A 25,462-nucleotide genomic window follows, 5' to 3' on the forward strand; every position below is an offset into this window, starting at 1 on the left:
TCGTGGCCTTAGAACCGTAAACTTACAATTTAATAATTTCTCCTTTTAGAAGCCGTTCCATTTCTCGTATATTGCATTCCGGCAGCTTAACAAGCTAAAACATTGATTTTCTCCATGTGATGGAAAACATGGCTAACAACTGCTTCTGAGTTTTACAACTTAGTTCTTTAAGTATAGGATGAGAGACTGGCTCTCTTTCTCCTTTCCAGTTCCAAAATTTCCTGCGGAAAGACATTGAGTGTCTTATCTTGGGTCAGGTGATCATCTACTAACCAGTCAGATCCAGCCAGGAGTGAGCTCATGTTTTACCAGCATGAAGCCTCCCATGATAACTATACAAATGGGAAGGCAATTTCCAGAAGAAAGGTGCTAAACAAATTATCCCAATATATATCAGTGACCATGTGTACAGATATTTTCTTGGGATGGAGCCTGTCATGGTCAGGTTAATGTGTCAACTTGACCAAGTGGTGGTACCTGTTTGTCTGGTTGGGCAAGTGCTGGCCTGTCTGTTTTAATGAGGACATTTCATAGAATTAGATCATGATCATGTCAGCTGTATCCACAGCTGATTCCATTTGTAATCAGCCAAGGGGAGTGTCTTCAGCAATGAGTGAGGCTCACCTAATCAGTGGAAGCCTTTTAAGGAGGATTCAGAAGAGACAGGCTCTCTTCCTGCTTCGGCTGGCGAGCCTCTCCTGTGGAGTTGTCCAGACCCTCCATTGGAATCGTTGGCTTCACAGACTGCCCTGTGGATTTTGGACGCTGCATTCCCACAGTCACGTGAGACACTTTTATAAATTTTACATTTTCGAGTGTTCCCTGTTGATTCTGTTTCTCTAGAGAAACCTAACTAATACAGAGCCATACATTTCATCAAACTCTCAAGAGATCCTGACCTTAAAATGTTTTTGAACTATTTCCTTAGTACAACTTATGTCCTTAGACGTTCCCCCACCCCAAGTCAGATAAACATATACTCCCCTCAGTATTGCCATACTATGCTATTAATTAAACTTAAGGATTGTACAAGGAAATTTTCAGCTCAATACAAGTAAAATTCCCACAAATTCTAAATTTATCAGAATCCAAACAAGCAACTTATCCCACACAGACATATTCCACAGTCAATCTCTTGGTGGTGTTTCTTTTCTTTTCTAGGTATATATGACTATTCACTTTACTGTAATGTGAGGCACCAATCATGTCTCTGGATAGAAAAGAATCATTATGTATGTGATTTTTGAATAATGTCTGGCAATGATAGTTCCAAGACTTATACTAGCAAGAAATGGAGCATGAACTCAGAGAATTCCCTGCCTCTGCACTTGATTACTGTTAATACATTTGTTAGTTAAAGATATCTCCCAATAACTCAGCTTCTTTGTAAGATAATAGCTTCTGAAAACTGCATCAACTCCCATGACCACCTTTGTCAGACTTTATTATATATTCCACAAAAAAGTATGTTGTAAATAAACTTGGCATATAGACTTGATAAAATATGGAGCTGTTTTTTTCTTTCATCAATCTAAAGGATGCTCAGTTTAGGGTAGGTCATATGTTATATAGTTATACCAACCAGTGAAACAGTATATTACAATCCAGCTGTCTGAGCCCATTAAATGTCTTTATAAACCAAGAAGAATACTGAGATTTTCAAGCATGGAGTTAAGGGTTAAGTAGATATGGAAGAAATGCTTTCTTTTTCACCAAATATTCAAGTCAATTCACTAGGAGATTATCTACATGTAACTGGTAATGCCTGTCTATTAAAGTATCATTTAAGTCTTCTATTTCCTTATTGATTTGATGTCTAGATGCTCTACCCATTATTAAAAGTGTTGTATTGAAGTTTTCTACTACTAATATGGAATTGTATATTTCACCCTTCAAGTCTGTCAATATTTGCTTCACATATTTTTGTATTCTGCCATTAGTCCATGTGCTGGTTCAAAGCTATTATGTACCACAGAAAAGCCAGGTCCTTTAATCTTCATTCATTATTGCTGGGTAAGATCTTTAGAATTGTTTCCATGGAGATGTGAACTACCCAAATGTGGGTAGTAACTTTTGATTAGATGGTTTCCATGGAGATGTGTCTCCAGCCATTCAAGGTAGGGTTGCTTACTAGAGTCCTTTAAGAGGAAACCATTTTGGAAAAAGCTTCAGAGCCCACACAGCCAGAGACCTTTGGAGATGAAGAAGGAAGTCACCCCTGGGGGAGCTTCATGAAACAAGAAGCTGGGAGAGAAAGCTAGCAGATGTCCCCTCATGCCTTCCCAGCTGAGAGAGAAACCCCAAACTTCATCACCCTTTTTTTGGAGTTAAGGTATCTTTTTCTGGATGCCTTAATTTGGACATTTTCATGGCCTTGGAACTGTAACTTGCAACTTAATAAATTCCCTTTTTAAAAACCATTCCGTTTCTAGTATATGCAATATACCTGGCAGCTTACAAACTAAAATAGTGTATATATACTTATAATTGTTATGTCTTCTTGTTGCATTGACCCCTTTATCTATATATAATCTTCTTCATCCTTTACAACAGAGATATATTTTACCTGATATTAGAATAGCCAGCCTAGCTCTCTTTTGGTTACCATTAGCATGGAATATTTTTTCTATACTTTCACTTTCAACTTATTAGCATCTTTGAATTTAAGGTGAGTTCCTTATAAACAGCGTATAGATAGATCATGCTTTTTAAATCCAAATTGCCAATCTTTGCCTTTTGATTGGAGAGTTTAATCCATTTACATTTGAAGGAATTACTGATACTGCAGGACTTACTTTTGCCATTATACTATGTGATGTTTGTAATTCTTATACATTTTTTGTACTTTATTTCTCCCATTCCTGCTTCCTTTTGCATCTATTTGATCTTTTGTAGAGAGCCATTTATAATACCTTCTCATTTCATTTTGTGTATATATTTTAGATATTTTCTTTTGGTTACCATGGGGCTTAAATTTAGCATCCTAAATCTATAACAATCCTGTTTGATTTGATACCAACTAATATACACAAACTATGCCACTCCATCCCCCCCTTTTTTTGCTCTTATCACAAATTACATCTGTATACATTGTGTGCCCAACACCATTGATTTATAATTACTTCTTATTAACTCGTAATTTAGATCATGTAAGAAGTAAAATGTAGAGTTACAATCCAAAAATAATAGTACTGGCATTTGTATTTATGCATGTAGTTATCTTTACCAGAGATATTTACTTTTTCATAGGGTTTCAAGATACTGCCTATTGATCTTTCCTTTCAACCTGAAGGACTCCGTTTAGAGTTTCTTGTAGGGCAAGTCTAGTGGTGATGAAATTCCTCAGCTTTTGTTTATTTGGGAATATCTTAATCTCTCCCTTTCATTTATTTTTTTTTCTTTTTGCATGGGCAGGCACTGGGAATTGAACCCAGGTCTCCAGCATGGCAGGTGGGAATTCTGCCACTGAGCTACTGTTGCACTGCCCTCTCCCTTTTTTTTTTTTAACATGGGCAGGCACTGGGAATCGAACCCCGGCCTCCAGTATGGCAGACAAGAACTCTGCCACTGAGCCACCATGGCACACCCTCTCCCTTATTTTTGAAGGACAATTTTGCCAGATATAGAATCCTTAGTTGACAATATTTTTCTTTCAGCACTATAAATAAGTCCTTCCATTGCCTTCTCACCTCTATGGTTTCTGGTGGGAAATTGGCACTTAATCCTTTTGAATGCGGCTCTCTTGTTCATGACATGTTGCTTCTCTCTTCCTACTTTCATGATGAGCTTTGTCTTTCATATTGATACTTTGATTATAATGTGTCTGGATGTATATCTCTTTGAGTTTATTCTATCTGGAATTCTTTGAGCTTCTTGGATATGTATATTATTGTATTTCATTAAATTTGGAATTTTCAGCCATTATTTCTGCAAATATTTGTATGTATGTGTGTGTGTGAGTGTGTATGCCACTTTCTCTCTCTTGTCTTCTGGAACTCCTATAATCCTTATACTTATTTCTTTGATGGTGTCTCACAGGTCTCTTTGGCTCTGTTCAATTTTCCTCATTCTTTTTTCTCTCTGTACCTAGACAGGATAATGGCAATTGTCCTTTCTTTAAGCTCACTGGTTCTTTCTTCCACAAACTCCAATCTGGCACTGAAATACTCTAGGGAATTTTTTTTAACTTTTTTATTGTATAGTATAACATATATACAAAGCAAAGAAATAAAAAAGCAATAGTTTTCAAAGCACTCTTCAATAAGTGGTTACAGGACAGATCCCAGAGTTTGTCCTGGGCTACCATATGATCCGCTCAGATTTTTTCTTCTAGCTGCTTCAGAATATAGGAGGCTAGAGGGCTTAAATACTGTTTTATCATTACAATCTACTTTTTTCCTTCTTTTTTGTGAACAATAACATATATACAAAAATGTTATAAATTTCAAAGCACAGCACCACAATTAGTTGTAGAACGTATTTCAGAGTTTGACATGGGTTATAACTTTACAATTTTAGGTTTTTACTTCTAGCTACTCTAAAATACTGGAGACTGAAAGAGATATCAGTTTAGTGATTCAGCATTCATATTCATTTGTTAAGTCCTATCTTCTATGTATAATTCCACCATCACCTTTGATTTTTCCATACTTCTCTTTAGGGTTGTTTGGGCTATGGCAGTTCTAAATTTTTGATATTGGAAAGGTCTGTCACTAATATGGGGTACAGAGATGGAACTATCTGATGTTCTGGAGAGGCTGGGCTAGGTTTCAGGACTTATCTGGACCAGGGACCCATCTGGAGGTTGTAGGTTTCTGGCAAGTTACTCTAGTGCATGGAACCCTTGTGGAATCTTATATATTGCCCTAGGTGTTCTTTAGGATTGGCTGGAATGGTCCTGGCTGGGGGTTGGCAGGTTATGATAGGTAGCCAGGTCTAACTGAAACTTGCATAAGAGCAACCTCCAGAGTAGCCTCTCAACTCTATTTGAGCTCTCTCTGCCACTGATACTTTATTAATTATTCTCCTTTTCCCCCTTTTGGTCAGGATGAAGTTGTTGATCCCACGGTGCCATCATGTCTGGATTCATCCCTGGGAGTCTCTCCCAAGTCACTAGGGAGACTTTCACCCCTGGATGTCATGTCCCACATTGGGGGGAGGGCAATGATTTCACTTGCAGAGTTGGGCTTAGAGAGGCTGAGGCCACATCTGAGCAACAACAGAGGTCCTCCAGAAGTAACTCTTAGACATGTCTATAGGTAGTCTAAGCTTCTCCACTACCAACATAAGCTTCATAAGGGTAAGCCTCATGATCAAGGGCATGGCCTACTGATTTCAGTATCCCTAAAGTTTGACACAGTATCAGGGGATTCCCTGATGGTAAGATTTAATAGTTCCATAGTCTTTCTACCCTCCCTCAGGGGACTTTTCCAATACTTTTTGATTATCTGCTTAATATACTCTAGGGTGTTTCCAGGCATTACAATAATCTATACAGGATTAAAAGACCTCTTTCTTATTGTGTGCTCCCTGTGTTTCAGTTATTCAAATGAGCTATACAAATTGGTTGAATTAGATTATGCACTACAGAAAATTTCAGTTCCAGATCAAATAAACCTTTCTTCCATTGGTCTCATAAAGTATGTGTGGTTCTGAAATATAGACACTGTCTTCCTTACCCCTATGTTCTGAATTATTTTAACCCCAACCTGTTTGGCTCCGTTCTTATCTCTAAATATCAGAGTACATATATAAAACAGCCTCTCCAAATCCAGAAATAATAATCACCACTCCGGACTTAACATGTCTGCTCTAAAAGCTTACAATCTAGGCCCCTGTTTTCTTATAAGCATTTTCTAAAGGTGACCATACCATTGTTGTTTTTTTGTTTCTGGCTTATTTTTGTTTCACCAAGTGTCCCACATGTTCATTCACATCATTGCCTGCCTCACAACATTGTTCCTTTTTGTAGCAGCACAACCTTCGTTTGTAAGTATACACCATCATTCGCCAATCTACTTTTCCATCAGTGCATCCTTCAGCCACCTGCATTCATTGGGCATCATGTAGAGGGCCCAAAGTCCATAGTCCATCAACATTCTCAATTTTTTAGATGATTTCATTGTTCCCAAGAGACAGAAAACCAATAAACACATCCTCACCAAATAGGAAATCTAAACCTCCTCTTAACTCTTGTCCCCCACCCCATTGTTTACCTCTGCTGTCGCTGTGGTAGTGCTGATGGTTTCCTTTTGAACATAGCTCTTAGCATGCAATAGCATGCATCCCCCTGTACCCTGGACTTAAACACTCTTTAGACAAGAATCATACCTTTGAAGTAATTCTTACGAGAACTCATTCATAATTCTAGTGTGAGTCCGTGGGACACGTAGGTCTATACAACCCCTTTCAATCTTGTTCATCTTCAATATGGTAATATTACTTCTAGACTGACTAGAGAATCACCTTCACTCCTATCTATTCCCTCACATTGGAGTTCAACCTCATTAGCTAACGGTTCACCTATCTCTAGTTTCTATGTATCTCTAAGTCCCCTATATTCTATATTATAAGCCTCTGATTATACCTTTATGCTGGTCATAAAAGTGGAATCATACAGTATCTATCCTTTTATGTCTGGCTAATTTTGCTCAGTATTATGTCCTCAAGACTCATCCATCTTGTCATGTGCTTCAGGACTTCATGTTGTCATACTGGTGCATAATATTCCATCGTATGTATATACCACATTTTGTTGATCCCTTGTCTGTTGATGGGCATTTGGTTTGTTTCCATCTTTTGGCGATTGTGAATAATGCTGCTGTGAACATTAGTGTGAAAATGTCTGTTTGTATCGTTGCTTTCAGCTCTTCTGAGTATATGCCAAGTAGTGCTATTGCTGGGTCATAGGGTAACTTGATATTTAGTTTCCTAAGGAACCGCCAAACAGTTTTCCAAAGTGGCTGCACCATTATACATTCCCACCAGCAGTGCATAAGTGTCCAAGTTTCTCCACATCCTCTCCAATATTTATAGTTTCCTGTTTGTTTAATAGCAGCCATTCTTATAGGTGTGAGGTGGTATCTCGTTGTAGTCTTGATCTGCATTTCCCTTATAGCTAGTGAAAATAAGCATCTCTTCATGTGCTTTTGAGCTGTCTGTATTTGCTCTTCAGAAAAATGCTTATTCATATCTTTAGCCCATTTTATAATTGGATTGTTTGGTTTTTTGTTGTTGAGTTGTATGATTTCTTTGTATATACTGGAAACAAAACCTTTGTCTGATACGTGATTTCCAAATATTTTCTCCCATTGAGTAGGCTGCCTCTTCACCTTTTTGACAAAGTCTTTTGAGGTGCAGAAGCATTTGATTTTGAGGAGTTCCCATTTATCCATTTTTTCTTTTGTTGCTTGTACTTTGTGTATAAAGTTTTGGAAGCTACCTCCTATTACTAGGTCTTGAAGATGTTTCCCTACATTTTCTTCTAGAAGCTTTAAGCTGCTACTTCTTATATTTAGGTGTTTGATCCACTTTGAGTTCATTTTTATGTAGGGTGTAAGATAGGGGTCCTCTTTGATTCTCCTGGCTATTGATATCCAGTTCTTCCATGCCCAATTATAGAAAAGACTATTTTGTCCCAATTCAGAGGATTTAGGGCCTTGTCAAAAATCAGTTGACCATAGATTTTGTGGTCTATTTCTGCACTCTGGATTCAATTCCATTGATCAATGCTTCTGTCTTTGTGCCAGTACCATGCTGTTTTGACCACTGTGGCTTTATAATAAGTTTTCAAGAGAGGGAGTGTTAATCCTCCCACTTCATTCTTCTTTATTAGGATGCTTTTAGCTATTCAGTGTCTCTTTCCCTTCCAGATGAATTTGGTAGTTAGCTTTTCCAAATCTTCAAAGTAGGTAGTTGGAATTTTGATTGGTACTGTGTTGAATCTGTAAATCAATGTGGGGAGAATTGACATCTTAACTATATTTAGCCTTCCTATCCATTAGCAGGAAATGTCTTTCCACCTATTTAGATCTCCTTTGATTTCTTTTAGCAATGTGATGTAGTTTTCTGTGTACAGGTCCTTTACATCCCTAGTTAAGTTCATTCCTAAGTATTTGATTCTTTTAGCTGCTATTTTGAATGGAATGTTTTCCTTAACTGACTCCTCAGCTAATTCATTGCTTGTGTATAGAAATGTTACTCATTTTTGCACATTTATTTTATGTCCCACCACCTTGCTGAATTTGTTTATTAGCTCAAGTAACTTTGCTGTAGATTTCTCAGGATCTTCCAAGTATAGTATCATATCATCTGCAAATAATGACAGTTTTACTTCTTCCTTTCCAATTTGAATGTCTTTCATTTCTTTGTCCTGCCTGATTGCTTTAGCTAGAACTTCTAGCACAATGTTGAATAATAGTGGTGACAGTGGACATCCTTGTCTTGTACCTGATCTTAGGGGGAAGGCTTTCAGTCTCTCTCCATTAAGTATGATGCTGGCTATCAGTTTTTCATATATTCCCTTTATCATATTGAAGTAGTTACCTTTGATTTCCATCTTTTGGAGTGTTTTTATCAAAAAAGGATACTGAATTCTGTCGAATGCTTTTTCAGCATCAATTGAGATAATCATGTGATTTTTCCCTTTTGATTTGTTAATGTGCTGTATTACATTAATTGATTTTCTTGTGTTGAACCATCCTTGCATTCCTGGTATAAACCCTTCTTGTTCATGGCGTATAATTCTTTTAATGTGCTGTTGGATTAGATTTGCTAATATTTTATTGAGAATTTTTGCATCTATTTTCATTAGGGAGATTGGCCTTTAGTTTTTCTTTCTTATAGCATCTTTACCTGGTTTTGATATTAAAATCATATTAGCTTCATAAAATGAGTTAGGTAGAATTTCTTTTTCCTCATTTTTTTGAAAAGTTTGAGCAGGATTGGTGTTAGTTCTTTATGGAATATTTGATAACATTCCCCTGTGAAGCTATCTGGCCCGGGCTTTTCTTTGTAGGAAGATTTTTGATGACTGATCGAATCTCTTTACCTGTGATTGGTTTGTTGAGATCTTCTATTTCTTCCTGAGTCAATGTAGCTTGTTTTTGTGTCTCCAGGAATTTGTCCATTTCATTTAAGTTGTCTAGTTTGTTGGTGTATAGTTTTTCATAGTACCCTCTTATGATTTCTTTTATTTCTTCAGGCTCTATGGTAACCCACCCCTTCTCATTTCTGAGTTTGTTTATTTGCATCCTCTCTTTTTCTTTGTCAGTCTTGCTAATGGCCCATCAATTTTATTGATTTTCTCAAAGAACCAACTTTTGATTTTATTAATTCTTTCTATTGTTCTCCCATTCATTTATCTCTGTTTTAATCTTTGTTATTTCTCTTCTCCTATTTGCTTTGGGGTTAGTTTGCTGTTCTTTTTCAAAATTCCTCCAGGTTTGCTGTTAAGTCCTCGATTTTTGCTCTTTCTTGTTTTTTAATATAGACATTTCAGGCAATAAATTTCCCTGTCAGCACAGCCTTTGCTGCATCCCATAAGTTCTGATAAGTCGCATTCTCATTTTCATTCATCTCCAGATAGCTACTGCTTTTTCTAGAAATTTCTTCTTTGGCCCACTGGTTGTTTAAGAGTGTGTTATTTAATCTCCATATATTTGTGAATGTTCTTGTTCTTTGGTGGTTATTGAGATCCAGCTTCATCCCATTGTGATCAGAGAAAGTGCTTTGAATAATTTCAGTGTTTTTAAGTTTATAAAGACCTGTTTTGTGCCCCAGCATATGATCTATCCTGGAGGATGTTTCATGAGCACTAGAGAAGAATGTATAACCTTGTGCTTTTGGGTGCAATGGCCTATATATATCTGTTAGACCTAATTCATTTATCAAGTTATTTAACTTTTCTGTTTCCTTGTTGATCTTCTGTCTGGTTTCTATCTATAGAGGAGAGTTGTGTATTGAAGTCTTCTACTATTATTGTTGAAACATCTATCACTCCCTTCAGTTTTGCCAATGTCTGTCTCAGGTATTTTCCAGGTCCTTGATTGGGAGCATAAACATTTATAATTGTTATATCTTCTTGGTGAATTGACCCTTTAATTAGTATATAGTGTCCTTCTTTGTCTCTTATGATGTCTTTACATTTAAAGTCTATTTTATCCGATATTAGTATGGCTACTCCTGCTTTCTTTGGTTGCAACTTGCATGGAAAATCTTTTTCCATCCTTTCACTTTCAATCTATTTGTATCCTTGAGTCTATGATGAGTCTCTTGTAAGCAGCATATAGCTGGATTATGTTTCTTAATCCATTCTGCCAGTCTGTATCTTTTAATTGGTAAGTTTAATCTGTTAACATTCAGAATTATTACTGAAAAGGCATTTCTTGATTCCATCATCTTATCTTTTTATTTTATTTGTCAGATCTATATATTATTTTCCTTTTTCCTCTTTGTATCCTTTAAATTACCCTTAGTGGTACTCTTCAACTCTATGCCCTTCTTCAGACCTCCTTCTCCTGTCTGTTTTTTTTTTTTTTTCAACCACCAGAACTCTTTTTAGTTTTGCTTGTAGGGCTGGTCTCTTGTTGACAAATTCTTTCAAGACTTCTTTGTCTGTGAAAACTTTAATCTCTCCCTCAATTTTGAAGGACAGTTTGGTTGAGTACAGAATTCTTGGCTGGAAGTCTTTCTCTTTCAGGGTCTTGAATATATCATACCACTGCATTTTTGCCTCTAGGGTGCTAGTTGAGTAGTCTGAACTCAGTCTTATTTGATTTTCCTTGTATGTGGTAGATTGCTTTTCTCTTGCTACTTTCAGGATTTTCTCCTTCTCTTCAACATTTGACAGACTAATTAGTATGTGCCTTGATGAAGGCCTATTTGGATTTATTCTGTTTGGAGTTCTTTGGGCTTCTTTGACTTGTATATATACATCCTTTATGAGGGTTAGGACATTTTCCCCCATTATATCCTCAACTATTCTTCCTAGCTCTTTACTCCTCTCTTTTCCTTCTGGGACACCAGTGATTCTTATACTTGTGCACTTTGTTTTGCCTATCATTTCCCTTGAGTTCCCATTCAATTTTTCCATCTTTTTTGCCACTTGCTCTTTTGAGTCTTTGAAGTCAATTATCCCGTCCTCTATATCACTTATTCTTTCTTCTGTATCTTTAAATCTGGTGCTGTATGCCTCTAGTATGTTTTTAATTTGGTCAACAGAGTCTTTAATCTCTGTGATTTCCATTATTTTTCTATTTGTTCCTTCAAATTCCTCTTTGTGCTCTTCTAAGGTCTTCTTGATCTCCTTTATATCATTTGCTATCCCACTCATTTTATTAAGTAGAGTTGTATGAACATCTTTGATTAGTTTTTCCAATGTCTGTGTCTCCTCTGGTGTTTTAATTTGGTCATTAGGCAGGGTTGTATCTGTCTGCATTGTGATATGCTTAGTGGTCTTCTGCTTCGTGGCATGTAAATATCTTGATTGATTTACTTTGGGAGTTGATTTTGTTCAGTAGTCTAAGGCCTGTGTTTTTGGGATGGTTGTACAACAGGGAGCAGGGCACAGGGTGGAGCAGTCAGTACAGTGATTTGTTTCAGGGCAGGTATGGGCGCAGGTTGGGATATTATGCTGATGCTTGTGAACATGGGCACCCAGCGACCAGGGAGGATGTAGTTGCCCAGGTGTACCAGTGTGTGTGTGGGGGGGGGTGTAACCGTGGTGTGCTCTGGTCTAAGCTGCAGGGCCCTTTGTGCACATGCGTACAGATGTGGCAGCAAGTTGGCATTACTCCTTTGTGGATTGGGGGCAGATGTGGCTGTGCAGATTGGCACTTTCTCAGAGCTGGGAAGTGAGGCTGAGGGCTATGCACATGCACAGTTCTAGGACTGCTGTAAAGTGCACTTCCCAGAGCTGAATGACCTGATTGGGGGCCTGTGTGCTTGTGTGTGGGCCTGGCAGTGCTATAAACGGATGCACTGATGTCAGGGAGGGTGGGGTGAGGCTGTGCAACACTATAGGCAGGGGCGGGGGTATTCTAGGTATGGAGGTTAGTGCCTGCAACCTTTATACACTGGCAATAGCCTGCAGGGCACAGGAAGGAGGTGGTAGTGCTCAGGAGGGGTGCAGGAGAGGTGAGTTGGGCTGCACTTGGGGTGGGGATGGGGGGCAGCTTATGTGCACTGGGGCCTGGTGGGATGGGGGCACCTGGAGTGTGGAGAATGGGAGCAGGTGATGGGGTTCGGGTGTGTGGGGTGTGGGGTGAGTCACCAGTCACGGGGCTGCACTGGTGAAGGTAGTGTGCCCAAGGAACGCAGCCTGGCTTACTTCCTAGTCTTTTGCTCCCATTTGTGCACTTCCACGGGCTCTGCAGCTCCACACCTCCGTGCCAGGCTACAGCTTTCTGCCTCTCAGTTCCTCGGCCTCTGAAACTAGGGCTGCCACATGTGGTGCAGAAGGCACTCCCAGGTCAGCTGCACTCCTGAATTGCTGCCTCAGTTACCCTCCTGTCCCTTCTCTAACTTTTCTGTGGAGCAGGGGTAATCTGGAGCTACTCTAGTCAGCCATCTTCCCAGAAGTCTCCCTCTAGGGAATTTTTTTTTTCAGTTTCTTTACTTCTCACCTCCAGTATTCCTGTTTGGTTCCTTTTTATAATTTCTATCTCTTTATTGGAATTTGCATTTTGATCATTTATCATTTTCTTGATTTCCTTTAGTTCTTTGTCCATGTTTTCCTTTGGCTCTTTGAGTATATTTAGGACAGTTTTTTTTTTTAAGTCTTTATTTGATATGTCCAATGTCTGGTTTTCCTCATTTATGTTTTCAGTCATTTTATTTCTTTCATTGAATGGGACTTCTTTTCCTGTATGCCTTATAGTTTTGTTGTTGTTATTGTTGTTGAAATCTTGACATTTGAATATTTTAATGTGTTAATTCTGGAAATAAGATTATCCCCTTTCCCCAGATTTGCTGGAATTTTTTTGTTCTTATTATTAAAGGCTATAGCGATCTTTTTGTTTAGCGATTTTTCCAACTATGCAAAGACTGTATCCCTTGATTTATGTAGTTACTGAAGTCTCTGTTCCTTAAGTTTGTGTACAGCTAGTGTTATAACAAAGGCAACCTTGAATTTCAGGAACTAACACACAAAAAAGGGAAAGAAAACACCTTTCCCAGTCTTTGCAGATTGGGTCTGGCTTATACCTTCCTTTAGCACTTAGCTAGTCTTAAAGTGGGCCTAAAGAACAGCAAGAGACAAAAGCATAGGGTCCTCTCAGGTATTTTCTGAGCACTCAGCCTGTGCTAGGCATGCATGTGTTGTGACCTTATCAGTTCCTCCAAATATATGGAAACTTGGCATTTTAATTTGCTAAAGATGACGAAATACAATATACCAGAAATGGATTGGCTTTAAAAATTGGAATTCATTAACTAATAATTTACAGTTCTTAGGCCATGGAAGTGTCCAACTCGAGGCATCAACAGGACAATCTGAAGACAGGCTGCTGGCATTCAGGGAAGGCACATAGCTGGTCACTTCTGGTTCTTCACTCAAGGATTTAATTGCTTTCAGCTTTTGGCTTCAGTGGCTTACTCTCTGTTTTCTGTATGTTCTCTCTCAGCTTTTCTGAGGCTTTTTTCTGTGAGCTTCTCTGAGCTTCTTTATGTGTCTTATCCTCTTATAAAAGATTCAAGTAAGAGGATTAAGATGCACCCTGAGGCAAGCTTCAACTGAAATAACCTAATCAAAAGGTCCCACCTACAATAGGTTTATACCCACAGGAATGGATTAAAAGAACATGATCTTTTCTGGGGTGCACAACAGCTTCAAACTACCATACTTGGTATGTGCCCATTTTCTCTCAGGAAATTCACAGCCTTTCCTATTGTCTAAACACTATTGTATATCTCAGCCTATAATCCTTTGCTCCAGGCAGCTTTGGTTTGGTTATTTCCTTATGATGTTTTAGTGGCCCTGCCACCCACTTCTATATCCAGAGCAAGTACTGGGACCAGTATGACAGCGGTAAGTGTCCTGGATTAGTCCTTCAGGATGCTACCTGATGGATTGGAACAGATATGCATGCGATATCTGTATACTCTGATCCCTCTGGAAATTGGAATCAGGAACCTACACTGGAAGCATGGGCTAGCAATTTCACTGAATCAGGAAAAAGACTGGGGAAGGGCCAGTATCTATGCCATGAGGTTTCCTTATCATTTATAAGTCGACTTTTTTTTTTATGGGCAGGCACCAGGAATCGAACCCCTGTCTCCAGCATGGCAGTTGAGAACTCTGCCTGCTGTGCTACCATGACCCACCCAAGTTGGCTTTTTCTTGATTTATCATGCACCCAGTTACTACAGAACTTTAACTGTTTTCCAGAGCTCTGAGAAAGTTGGTTCTGCCAGTTTCTGCTGATTTTTCCACATTGCTTAGCAGTACAGAACCTGGGAATTTATAACTCTGTCATCTTGCTGACATCACTCAATACCTACAAGACTGTAACTAAAGTCAATGGGAAATAGGAATCTGGTTACAAACTTTTTTTGATAGATGTATACCATTATATAGAGAAATTGGAGTTAGAGAGAAAAGACTGAATTGAGTTTTAGACCTGGCTTTATTCTCATTCTACCTTTTTGACCTTTGTATATCATTTAACCTCTGTTCATAAGCTGTGAAAACACAGTAGTGACTTCAGTTGTAGAATTCTTACCTGCCATGCAGGAGACCTGGGTTCGATTCTCTACCCATGCACACCCAAGAAAGAAACAAAAAAAAAAACATTGTGAACAAAATTCCCTATGATATACATATCATATATCTGCCTATTTGTGTGTATGCATAGATGTAGAAATACATATATGTTGGGAGACACATTTTAAAAAGAGCAGTGGGGTGGGCCAAAATGGCTCAGCAGGCAGAGTTCTTGCCTGCCATCCCTGAGACCTAGGTTTAATTCCTGGTGCCTGCCCATGCCAAAAAAAAGAGCAGTGAACTACATGAACTCCAACTGAGCCACCTTCCATCTGTAATGTCCTAAAATCCTATTATTTCTATCTATCAGTTAAGACTAGATTGATAGCAAATAACAGAGACCCCCAAAAACTGTGGCTTAAACAAGATAAAATTTTATTTCTGTCTCACATAAAAACTCAGAGGTAAGTAATTCAGGCCTTGTTTCATGAAGTTCTCGAAAACACAAGCTCCTTCCATCCCTAAGGTGTGACCCTTAATCTCATGGTCCAAATTGGTAGCTAGAACTTCATTAATCACATCCATGTTTTAGAATGCAAGATGGAGAAAGGCAAAATAACATAACAGGCAAAAGTCACACAACAACTGTATTTTAAGAAAGATGCTTGGAAACTACCAAGTATCACTTCTGCTAGTACCCCATTGGCTACACAGAGTAGTAAGGGAACTGTACTCTTCATTCTGGGTGGCCATGTTCCCAAGATGAGAGAATAGTTACAGGAGACCAACTTGCAATGTCAGCCATATGCATTGTCTAAAAGACTTAACACTTCTAATACAGAGAAGGAAATCTCACTCAATATTTAACAATGATTAAATATCTATAAAGACTTAGGTCTGTTACTATTTAAATTCACTTCAACAAATATTCAGTTGCTTCCTTTTATCAATCACTGTGCCAGGATCTGGGGACACAAGGATCCTGGGAGGTAGGGAGAGGGATGTCATTTAGTCTGAAGAACCAATGCTTCCAGTAGCATCTTGAAGGAAAGAGACCGTTTGCTCCTGACCCAGCATGGCCCCTGAAGTGATTACTGATTTCAGTCCCACCATTTCATCCTGATCACATTTGTTCCCATGCCTCTCCCCAGCCCCATCTCATCACTTTTCTTAACTCTCTCTCTCTGCCATTCCACAACCAATTAGAACATTTTCTTAGCAAATGGTGCAGTAAAGCCAATTGAAAGTTCAATTTCGGAACCCAAAATATTCTCAGTCAGGATCTCATACATAATTGGACCCCCAGGTTCAAGCTAGAATTAACTTAAAAATAATTGGCCTCCTGGGTCTCCTAGATTAGGGATGAAGTCAAGCCAGGTATTTTCCATTTCTTTCTTCATTTGAATCACATAGTTGAAGATTAAAAGAGATATCTCGGGTGGGCCATGGTGGCTCAGCAGGCAAGAATGCTTGCCTGCCATGCCAGAGGACCCAGGTTCGATTCCCAGTGCCTGCCCATGTGGAAAAAAAAAAACAAAGAAAGAAACTCAACAAATGGTGCTACAATAGCAGGATACTCACATGGAAAATAATGAAATGTGACCCCGCTGTACAGCATACAAAAAGGAAAAAAAGAAAAAGAAAAAAAAAGAGATATCTCCAGGAAAATATCTTAGAGATGATCCAACTCTCATACTTTGCAAATCAGGAAACTGAGGCCCAGATGGTTTAGGTGATTTACTAGGGCCACTAGCTAGTAGTGGAGCCAGAACTAAACCCCAGTCATTCTTATATGCAAACCCAAGGCTTCTTCCCAAACACTACTGTGGTTTAGCCAAAAAAAGACCTGATTTTAGCAGCAGTATGAAGACAAAACTTTCTGCTTCATCATTTACAGAAAAGTTATGAATATGCAACTCAGTCTTCACGTATGATTTACAGAATCTGTTTTGCAACTTTAGAAATCATATCTTATAGACATCCAAGGTATGGGTGGGGCTACAAACTTGAGCCTTGTGGGTGGGAATTTGGAGAACATGAGCCACCTTTCCAGATCAAGGAGAGGAGCCACAGGATGTATAGGGGTAAGGCAGGAAAAAAAAAATTTGTTTTTAACTTGTGTATCTAAAAAAAGAGCTAGCTAAAGAAATTAGCAAAGCTCATGGAATGAGAGGAAGCTGGCTAACCAAGGCACAGGGGTCCAATTATGAGGTTTCAAATGGTCTAGCTACCCTTTGCTGCAGGTGCAAAGAGTTCAGAAAATGGACAGTTTACCCAGTACTAATGTGTTCTGCTAATTCAGGATTTGCAAACAGTATTATGAAATCATAAAGTCCCTTCCTCAGGTCTGTTTGCGTTCGCTCTACTTTCAATTTATCCAGCAATCCCTCTAGACTCTTTGGACTTGGAGAAAGCATGGTACCAATTACCCATAATTTGTCATGAGGACAAAAAGGAGTTTTCTGGGACATTATTTAGTTCCTTGCTGAAAGACTTCGTTTTATTGGCTTAATAGACTAAACACCTATCTATTCCTTTTTCCAGTGATTCTGGAAAGCGGTCTGGGTTCACCATTTTTCCATGGAGCGCTGATAAATTACTGGCCAGGTTTTGCCCTGAGCATCCAGAAAGTTAAAAATCTGTTCCCATCTGAATATCTAGGATGTACAGTGATAATAGCACTAGAGAAACCTATGAATGAATTTCCTTGATTTTGTATTTATGGTGGGGGGGTGGCCAAGAATTCTTGGGAAAGATTGTTATCAAGAACTCTACAACTGACTTGACATTCTTGAGGCAATTATATTATATTGAGAATCCATCTTTGTTATATACTATCCAATTAAGATTTGCTGTTTCTGGTTTTGCTTTTCTTTTTTTTAAACTTAATTTCTTGAAACTTCATCAAATATATATTTGCTGATAATCATTCAACACCAAATGAGCTGTCTTCTACCCAGAGTAGTCACATAAACTCTCACACATATATACATATATGTGCACAAACATTATACCAAGAATTGCTCAATACCTGTTCTAGTTAGTAAGCTGCCAGAACACAATATACCAGAAATAATGGCTTTTGAAAAGGGGAACGTATTAAGTTGCAAGTTTACAGGCCTAAGGTCATGAAAATGTCCAAATTAAGGCACAACAAGAGGTTACCTTCACTAAAGAAAGGCCAATGAAGTTCAGGGTTTCTCTCTCAGCTGGGAGGGCACATGGGGACATCTGCTAGCTTTCTCTCTTCGTGTTTCATGAAGGTCCCCCAGGGAGCTCCATGAGGTCTCTGGCTGTGTGGACTCTGTTGGTTCTGGTTGTTCTAAAGCTTTTTCCAAAATGGTTCCCTCTTAAAGGGCTCCAGTAAGCAATCCCACCTTGAATGGGTGGAGATACATCTCCATGGAAACCATCTAATCAAAAGTTACCACCCACAATTGGATGGGTCACATCTCCATGGAAACAATAAAAAAGCTCCCACCCAGCAATATTGAATGAGGATTAAAGAACTTGGCTTTTCTGGGGTACACAACAGATTCCAACCAGCAAAATATCTACAATGCATTTGGAGAATAGAAATGGAGCCTTCAGAAATAAAACAGCAGGGTTAACCAGACTTTATGTATAGGGATGTGTTAAACACTTACGTATGAGGGTATAATTTCTTAAGGAAGGATGGTTATATAGCACTGTTGATATCACTTGCCTTCAGGCAGGTAACTGCATCTCCACTGGAATGATCTTCTTTTCTTTCCTATTAAATTGCCAAGGTTCACGTAGGTCTAGAAAGCTTTTAACCACCATGAAAGAGCAAGTGATTAGCAGCAATTGCTGAATCTATATATGTCTGAGAAATAGAAGTCTCAAAGACAGGTTAGCCATGGAAAGTACATTCTGATGTGACCATTTCCTAAAGCTTCTGGGGACCCATTCACAAAGCCAAAAACAATCAATTCTAGTGACTAAATGTACAAATTTTTAAAATGTTTTTGCATGAGTAAGAACAAAGGAATGTCATTACTGCAGGGTACTGAAAATAGATAGTAATTAATATTTTAAAATTTCAACTTATGTGTGAGACTAAAGCAAAAAATGTTTATTTGGTACAAATCTACACTTTGACTGGTGCATCTCCTAATATAACTTATGTAGATAGCTTAATTGAACACCATAAGTATATGTAACCTTGAGTAGGACATGAGATTTTGTTGGTTTGTCCAGAGTGATGCCCCGATAAATCCCAGAGTGATTTGATCAGTGAATAAAAAAGTATTTGTAAAGTCCCCTTCGGGGAATGGTGAGAACAGGGGAAAATTCAACCTCCCCAAGTTGAATCCTTGATATTCTCACAAACAGTGTGGACAACCAAAGCTATAGGCTGAGCCCCCAGTCTTGGAGTTTGTTCATATGAAACTTAACCCCACAAAGGATAGGTCAAGCCTACTTAAAATTAGGCCTAAGAGTCACCCCCAAGAGAACCTCTTTGTTGCTCAGATGTGGCCTCTCTCTCCAGCCAACACAACAACCAAACTCACCACCCTTCCCCGTCTACGTGGAACATGACTCCCAGGAGTGTGGACCTTCCTAGCAACGTGGGACAGAAATCCTAGAATGAATTGAGACTAAGAATCAAGGGATTGAGAAAAACCTTAGAATGAGCTGAGACTCAGCATCAAGGGATTGAGAAAACCTTCTCAACCAAAAGGGGGAAGAGGGAAATGAGACAAAGTGTCAATGGCTGAGAGATTCCAAACAGAGTCGGGAGGTTATTCTTATGCATTAAGTAGATATCACCTTGTTATTCAAGATGTAATGGAGAGGCTGGAGGGAACTGCCTGAAAATGCAGAGCTGTGTTCCAGCAGCCATGTTTCTTGATGATGATTGTATAATGATATAGCTTTCACAATGTGACTGTGTGATTGTGGAAACCTTGTGTTTGATGCTCCTTTTATCTACCTTGTCAACAGATGAGTAGAACATATGGAATAAAAATGAATAATAGGGGGAACAAATGTTAAAATAAATTAGTTTGAAATGCTAGTGATCAATGAAAGGCAGGGGTAAGGGGTATGGTATGTATAATCTTTTTCTTTTCTGTTTTTGTTTTCTTTTTCTGAATTGATGCAAATGTTCCAAGAAATGATCATGATGATGATTATGCAACTATGTGATGATATTGTGAATTACTGGTTATATATGTAGGATGGAATGATCATATGTTAAGAATGTTTGTGTTTCTTTCTTGTCATATTATTTTTTTAATTTAAAAATTAACAAAAAAACCCCAGTCGATTGATTTTGTTTATTGACAATCTACTTAGTGTCTAAAATTGTGTTAGACACTAATACTTGGTAGGTTGCCAACGAAGGAGAGACAACACTACTGGGCCACACCCAGGTAAACTTTTCTGTCTCCTCCATTCGCGCCAACAAGCATCCTATCCTTCTCTTACCAACTGACCTGGTATGATGAGCTGTCACTTTCAAGTTCAGTTATTTTAATGGCAAAAAAGAGGCAACTCTCCTAGATGTATGGTTCCCAAATAGTATGTGCTGTCATTTGGATCAATGTGAGCATTTTTCACTGCAGACCTCCCTTTTCAAGGGGCTAAAGTTCACAGAGAAAATGGTGCTCTTATTGGCATCTTCTTCTGTGGCCAAAACTGTTGATTGCCTACACAAACAAGGAATTGCTTTTCCCCATCCATCTTCCCTTCCAATTCCCTTCCAATAGAGACCAGCTTCACTTATTCTTTCATAAAATTAATGTGTTGAATACATGCCATGTGCCTTGTTCTGGTGGAACTGAATCTAGTCATGGGAGACTTGTGTGTGTGTGTGTGTGTGTGTGTGTGTGTCACTTGGCGATAAGTGCTATGAAGAAAATTAAAGCAGGGAAGGGGGATAGGGAATAATGAAGGGTGTAGGTAATGGCTACTATTTTAGAGTGGTCAGGGAGGGCCTCTCTAATAAAGTGACATGGGACCAGAGACCTTAAAGATATGAGGAAGTAAATCATGCAGATATCTGGGGGAATAGTGAGTGCAAAGACTCTGAGGTACGCGTGGCCTGCTACAAAAACAGTCAGGCTGCAAGTGTGGCTGGAGCAGATAGAGCAAGGGAGAGGGTGGTAGGAGATGAGAGAGAAGGAGGATCATATAAGTCCTTGAAGGTGCTCTAGGCCTTGAAGGCTGAAAATGACAGATATTTGCTTTCCCAGGCTCCCTTGCTGCTAGGGCATGGGTATGTGACCCAATATTGGCCAATGGGACATGAGGGGAAATTTGTGAGTTAAGGAGCTTACAAGAGGAATTTTTCTCCTGGATAAAAAGAAGAACTGTGAAGAGAAATGTCCCTACTCTTCAGTGGGCTACTGTTTTGTCTGCATATGACAGCCAGAACTGTTACAGACATCCTGCAACCAGGATGGGACAAGCCAGAGGACCAGACCAATTTTCTGAGAACAGCAGAGCAAAAATATGAAAGAGCCTGGATTCTTAATGACATTTTTGAGCCACTGAATTAACTAACCTTGCAATGGCCCTACCCCCTAGCCCTCCTATTATATATATTAACAAATGCCTTACTCCTTAAGCTATTTTCAGTTGGGTATTGAGCTCTTAACAATCAAAAGCATCCTAACTGATAAGCCTCCTCTGATATAAATACACAAGGATAATACTTTAACTTAAGAATTTCAGGTTACAGGGGCTTTTATTTATTACTCTAAGAGCTTAGCCACCAGGATAAAAAGATGAATAGTAATGAAAGTTTTCATGGGAAGGGAAAAATCTTTTCTACAAAATAACTTGAAGAGAAGAAAGATTATTCATCTTCAGTCAAATGTTTTTATGCAAATAACAATGACATCAGTGGTCTTGAAATATTTAATACTTTGTTCCACACTGCTGTCATTTATGAGCAATGTCTTTTTCAGTTCAAGATTAGACGCATCTTAATTTTGTGTTTCATTTACCTTGGTCCATGGTTTTCAATCATATATCTTTTAATGTTGGCTGTGCTTCCATTTCTCTTTTAAATGTATTGAAACCCTTCTGCAAAATACAACAGAATATGTGCAAAATGCAAAATTAGATGCAATGGAAATAAGTGAACAATGCCCCAAATGAATGACCCATGAATTAAAATATTGCTCTTACTATTGAAACAGTTAAAAATAAGCAAGTAAAAATAACCAAAAATGACCATCAAATTATGGCAATAACACACGTGGATAGTTCTATTAGATGAAAAAAATACTTTAAAAAGTATTTCTCTCTGAGGTGAAGCTGTTATAACATTAATGGACTTGGTGAATGAGTTTAGATGCTGTGTAGAAGTTGGAAAAGGTACTATGGAAAAGCACATTTCAGCAGCTAGGGCTGAAAAACTAGAAAGAATAAGTAAAATGGAGCCAAGAAGGAAGATGAGATCATAAAAAAGCAGTCTATTTAAGGTTCGGGTCTAAGGTTGGTATAATTAAAGTAGAAACTTTTCCATTTCAGGGACTGGAATTATGTTCAAATGGATTTTGATAAAACTCACCATTCAAACTTTATGAGTATGGCCCTATAATTGCTACCTATCCATTATATAGAATGTACCCACAGAATTCTGTTCACTAAATTAGCCATGACTCATTGGTATGTTTTTAGAACATTTAGATATATTAGTTGCATGAACATTTCAGGCAGTGTTGTTCAAATGTACCTCAATCAGAATATTTCAGTAGTTTCAACCATTTCTAATTAAGCACTAAAACATTAAGAACCATTTTAAAAAGATTTCATAAAATGAAATGTTTCACTAATTCCAAAGGAATGTAGCAGCAGTGTAACTGACAATTCTTGGCACTGTTCTTAATGTTAATAACACTCCCCTTTGATAGAAATAAATATTGACTTGGTTATTTATTTGTTCAGTTAAGATTTATCAGCATTGCTCTGTTCAAGGCCCTGTGGAAAATGCACAGATGAATCAGGCAGAGTCTCTGCCCATGCCAATGTCTTAGTTCATTTGGGAAGATAACACATATACACAAACGACTGTAACATGAGATGGGAGGTGTAAATGCCAAAAGAGACATGGCATTTCCATCAGAGAGGTACAAGAAAGGCTTTCTGGAGAAATTGGCAGTGATGCTGAATTCATTCCTTCTTTCAAGAAAAATTTACTGAAAAGTTCCCTGAACTTGCTGGAGTTACAATCTAACAAGGAGGACAGATGATGAGCAAATAAATACTTGGGGGTAGAGTATTCCAGGGAAAGGGAAAGCTCTTGGCTACATGGAGAAGCAGAAATAAGGCCAATGTGTTCAGAGTATAATGAGAAAAACGGAAGAGTGACAGGAGATGAAATCAAATGGATAGACATGTAGGCCTGAGGAAGGGGGTTAGATTTTATTCTAAGTGCTTTGGGAAGTCAGTGAAGGATTGAATAAGAGGGTAAAAGATCTGGTTTACATTTTTTAAAGATCACTCTGGCTGCTGGATGGAGAATGAATTGTAGGAGGTACGAATGGAAACAAGAACACCTCTCAGGAGACTACTGAGAGAGTCCAGGTGAGAGAAGATGACAACTTAAATTCCAACAGTAGGAGATGGACTAAGGAGAAGTGAATAGATTCAAGGTCTATTGTGAAGATAGAACCAAAAGAACTTCCTGATGGATTGTATGTTGGATATAAGGTGAGTAGATGAATTAAAGGTGACTCCTAGGTTTTGGCTTATGAATGGTTGTGATACTTACTGAAACTGAGAAGATTTGCTGGGTGGGGAAGGGGTGAAGTTGAGGAGAGAGAGAAACTACAATTCTAATTTGACCATGTTACATTTGAGAGGTCTACTGAACATCCAAGTGGAGATATGTAAGCAGTTAAATATACAAATCTGGAGCTCAATGAAAGCAAAAGGACTGAGGATATAGATTTGTGAATCTTTGATATAGAGATAGTATTTAAAGCCATGGGCCTGGATGAGATAATCTAGGGAGTATATGTTAATAGAGCAGGACAGAGGCCTAAGAGCCTGGGACAATTGAAAGATGAGTAATATGTTTTTTAATTAATTTTTAAATTTTTTAAAAATATAACAAGCAAACACAAACATTTTTAACATATTATCATTCCATTCTACATATATAATCAGTAATTCACAATATCATCATATAGTTGCATATTCATCATCATGATCATTTCTTAGAATATTTGTATCAATTCAGAAAAAGAAATAAAAAGACAACAGAAAAAAATTCATAGATACCATACCCCTTACCCCTCCCTTTCATTGATCACTAGCATTTCAATTTACTAAATTTATTTTAACATTTGTTCCCCCTTTTATTTATTTTTATTCCATATGTTTTACTCGTCTGTTGGTAAGGTAGATAAAAGGAGCATCAGACACAATGTTTGCACAATCACACAGTCACGTTGTGAAAGCTCTATCATTATACAATTGTCTTCAAGAAATATGGTGCCTGGAACACAGCTCTACATTTTCAGGCAGTTCCCTCCAGCCTAGATGAGTAATATTTTAATAGGCAAGAAAGGGAAGAGAATGTCAACAGGAAGGAAGAGAGTGAACAGAAGCTCAGAGGCAAGAAAGTGCTAAGCACAAGTGGAGAAGAATGGGTAATCCATTTAGGTACAGCCCATAATGGATACCAAGACCTAGGTCTGGTCCACAGACTTCAATGGAGAATCATATAAAATTTTAAATCTGTGAAGTGGTTCTGCTCCTGATAATGTTCAAGTAGCTCCTATCTGACCAACCCTTCTAGTTATATACACTAGATAAAATTTTAAAACCCTACCCAAAGCAATGGGAGAACAAATAAAAGCAGAAATATGTCAGAGGGGGTCAACACGTGAAAGAACACCTCAGCTTTGTGTGCGTTTACCATGTTTATCTTGCACTTTCTGCCTTAAGGCAAGCCGCAGTGTGCTCCAAGTGGAGAAGCCAAAATATACAGCACTGCTGACTAAAAGAACCAGAGGATAGAGTGCGGGGCTAGGGTGGGGGTGAGAATCTCTGAAAGAAGAGGGCCATAGAGGAAGTATTTTAAGTTCTGTGCTTAGACTCTGCCTAAATATCTGGCTGATCCTAGAAGTACATACGTACAGAGCAGACCCCAAGAAGCGCAGCCATGAGCTTTAAAAAAATTGTACCTAAAAAAAGAAACTGGACAGAGTTTTCAGGGGCTACCCACCACAGAGGAGTCAGTGTTTGGAATTTGAGCTCAGGCAAGTTAAATGCCTGCAAAAAACAAACAGAAATCAGTGCTCCTTGGAGGAACAGAACAGGATCCAGAGTCTCTTCAGAATATAATTTACAATGTCTAGGTGTGTTAGTTAGATTCAGTTGTCAACTTGGCCAGGTGAGCATACCTAGTCTTGTTGCTGCAGACATAAGCCAATGGTACGTGAACCTCATCTGTTGCCAATTACATCTGCAGTCGGCTAGGAGGCATGTCTGCTGCAATGAGTGACGTTTGACTTAATTGGCTGGTGCTTAAATGAGAGATCGCAATGTAGCAAAGCTAAGCAGCTCCGCATTCCTCATCTCAGCACTTGCAGCTCAGCCCAGGCCTTTGGAGATGCAGAAAGAAGTCACCCCGGGGAAAGTTGTTGGAACCCAGGAGCCTGGAGAGATGACCAGCAGAGACCATCCTGTGCCTTCCACATAAGAAAGAACCTCAGTGGAAAGTTAGCTGCCTTTCCTCTGAAGAACCAACAAAATAAATCCCTTTTATTAAAAGCC

The 25,462-nt window shown here is 38.6% G+C and overlaps 1 long non-coding RNA gene across 1 annotated transcript; it reads left to right on the plus strand.

Annotated features, from left to right (window-relative positions):
- The first annotated feature begins 628 nt into the window (after positions 1-628).
- On the plus strand, positions 629-25,462 carry LOC143670878 (uncharacterized). Its single transcript, XR_013169468.1, has 3 exons — positions 629-783; positions 23,176-23,389; positions 25,270-25,462. It is a non-coding gene; the product is annotated as an uncharacterized LOC143670878 (long non-coding RNA).

This window comes from Tamandua tetradactyla, chromosome X, assembly GCF_023851605.1.
Source record: "Tamandua tetradactyla isolate mTamTet1 chromosome X, mTamTet1.pri, whole genome shotgun sequence".
Classification (NCBI taxonomy): Eukaryota; Metazoa; Chordata; class Mammalia; order Pilosa; family Myrmecophagidae; genus Tamandua; species Tamandua tetradactyla.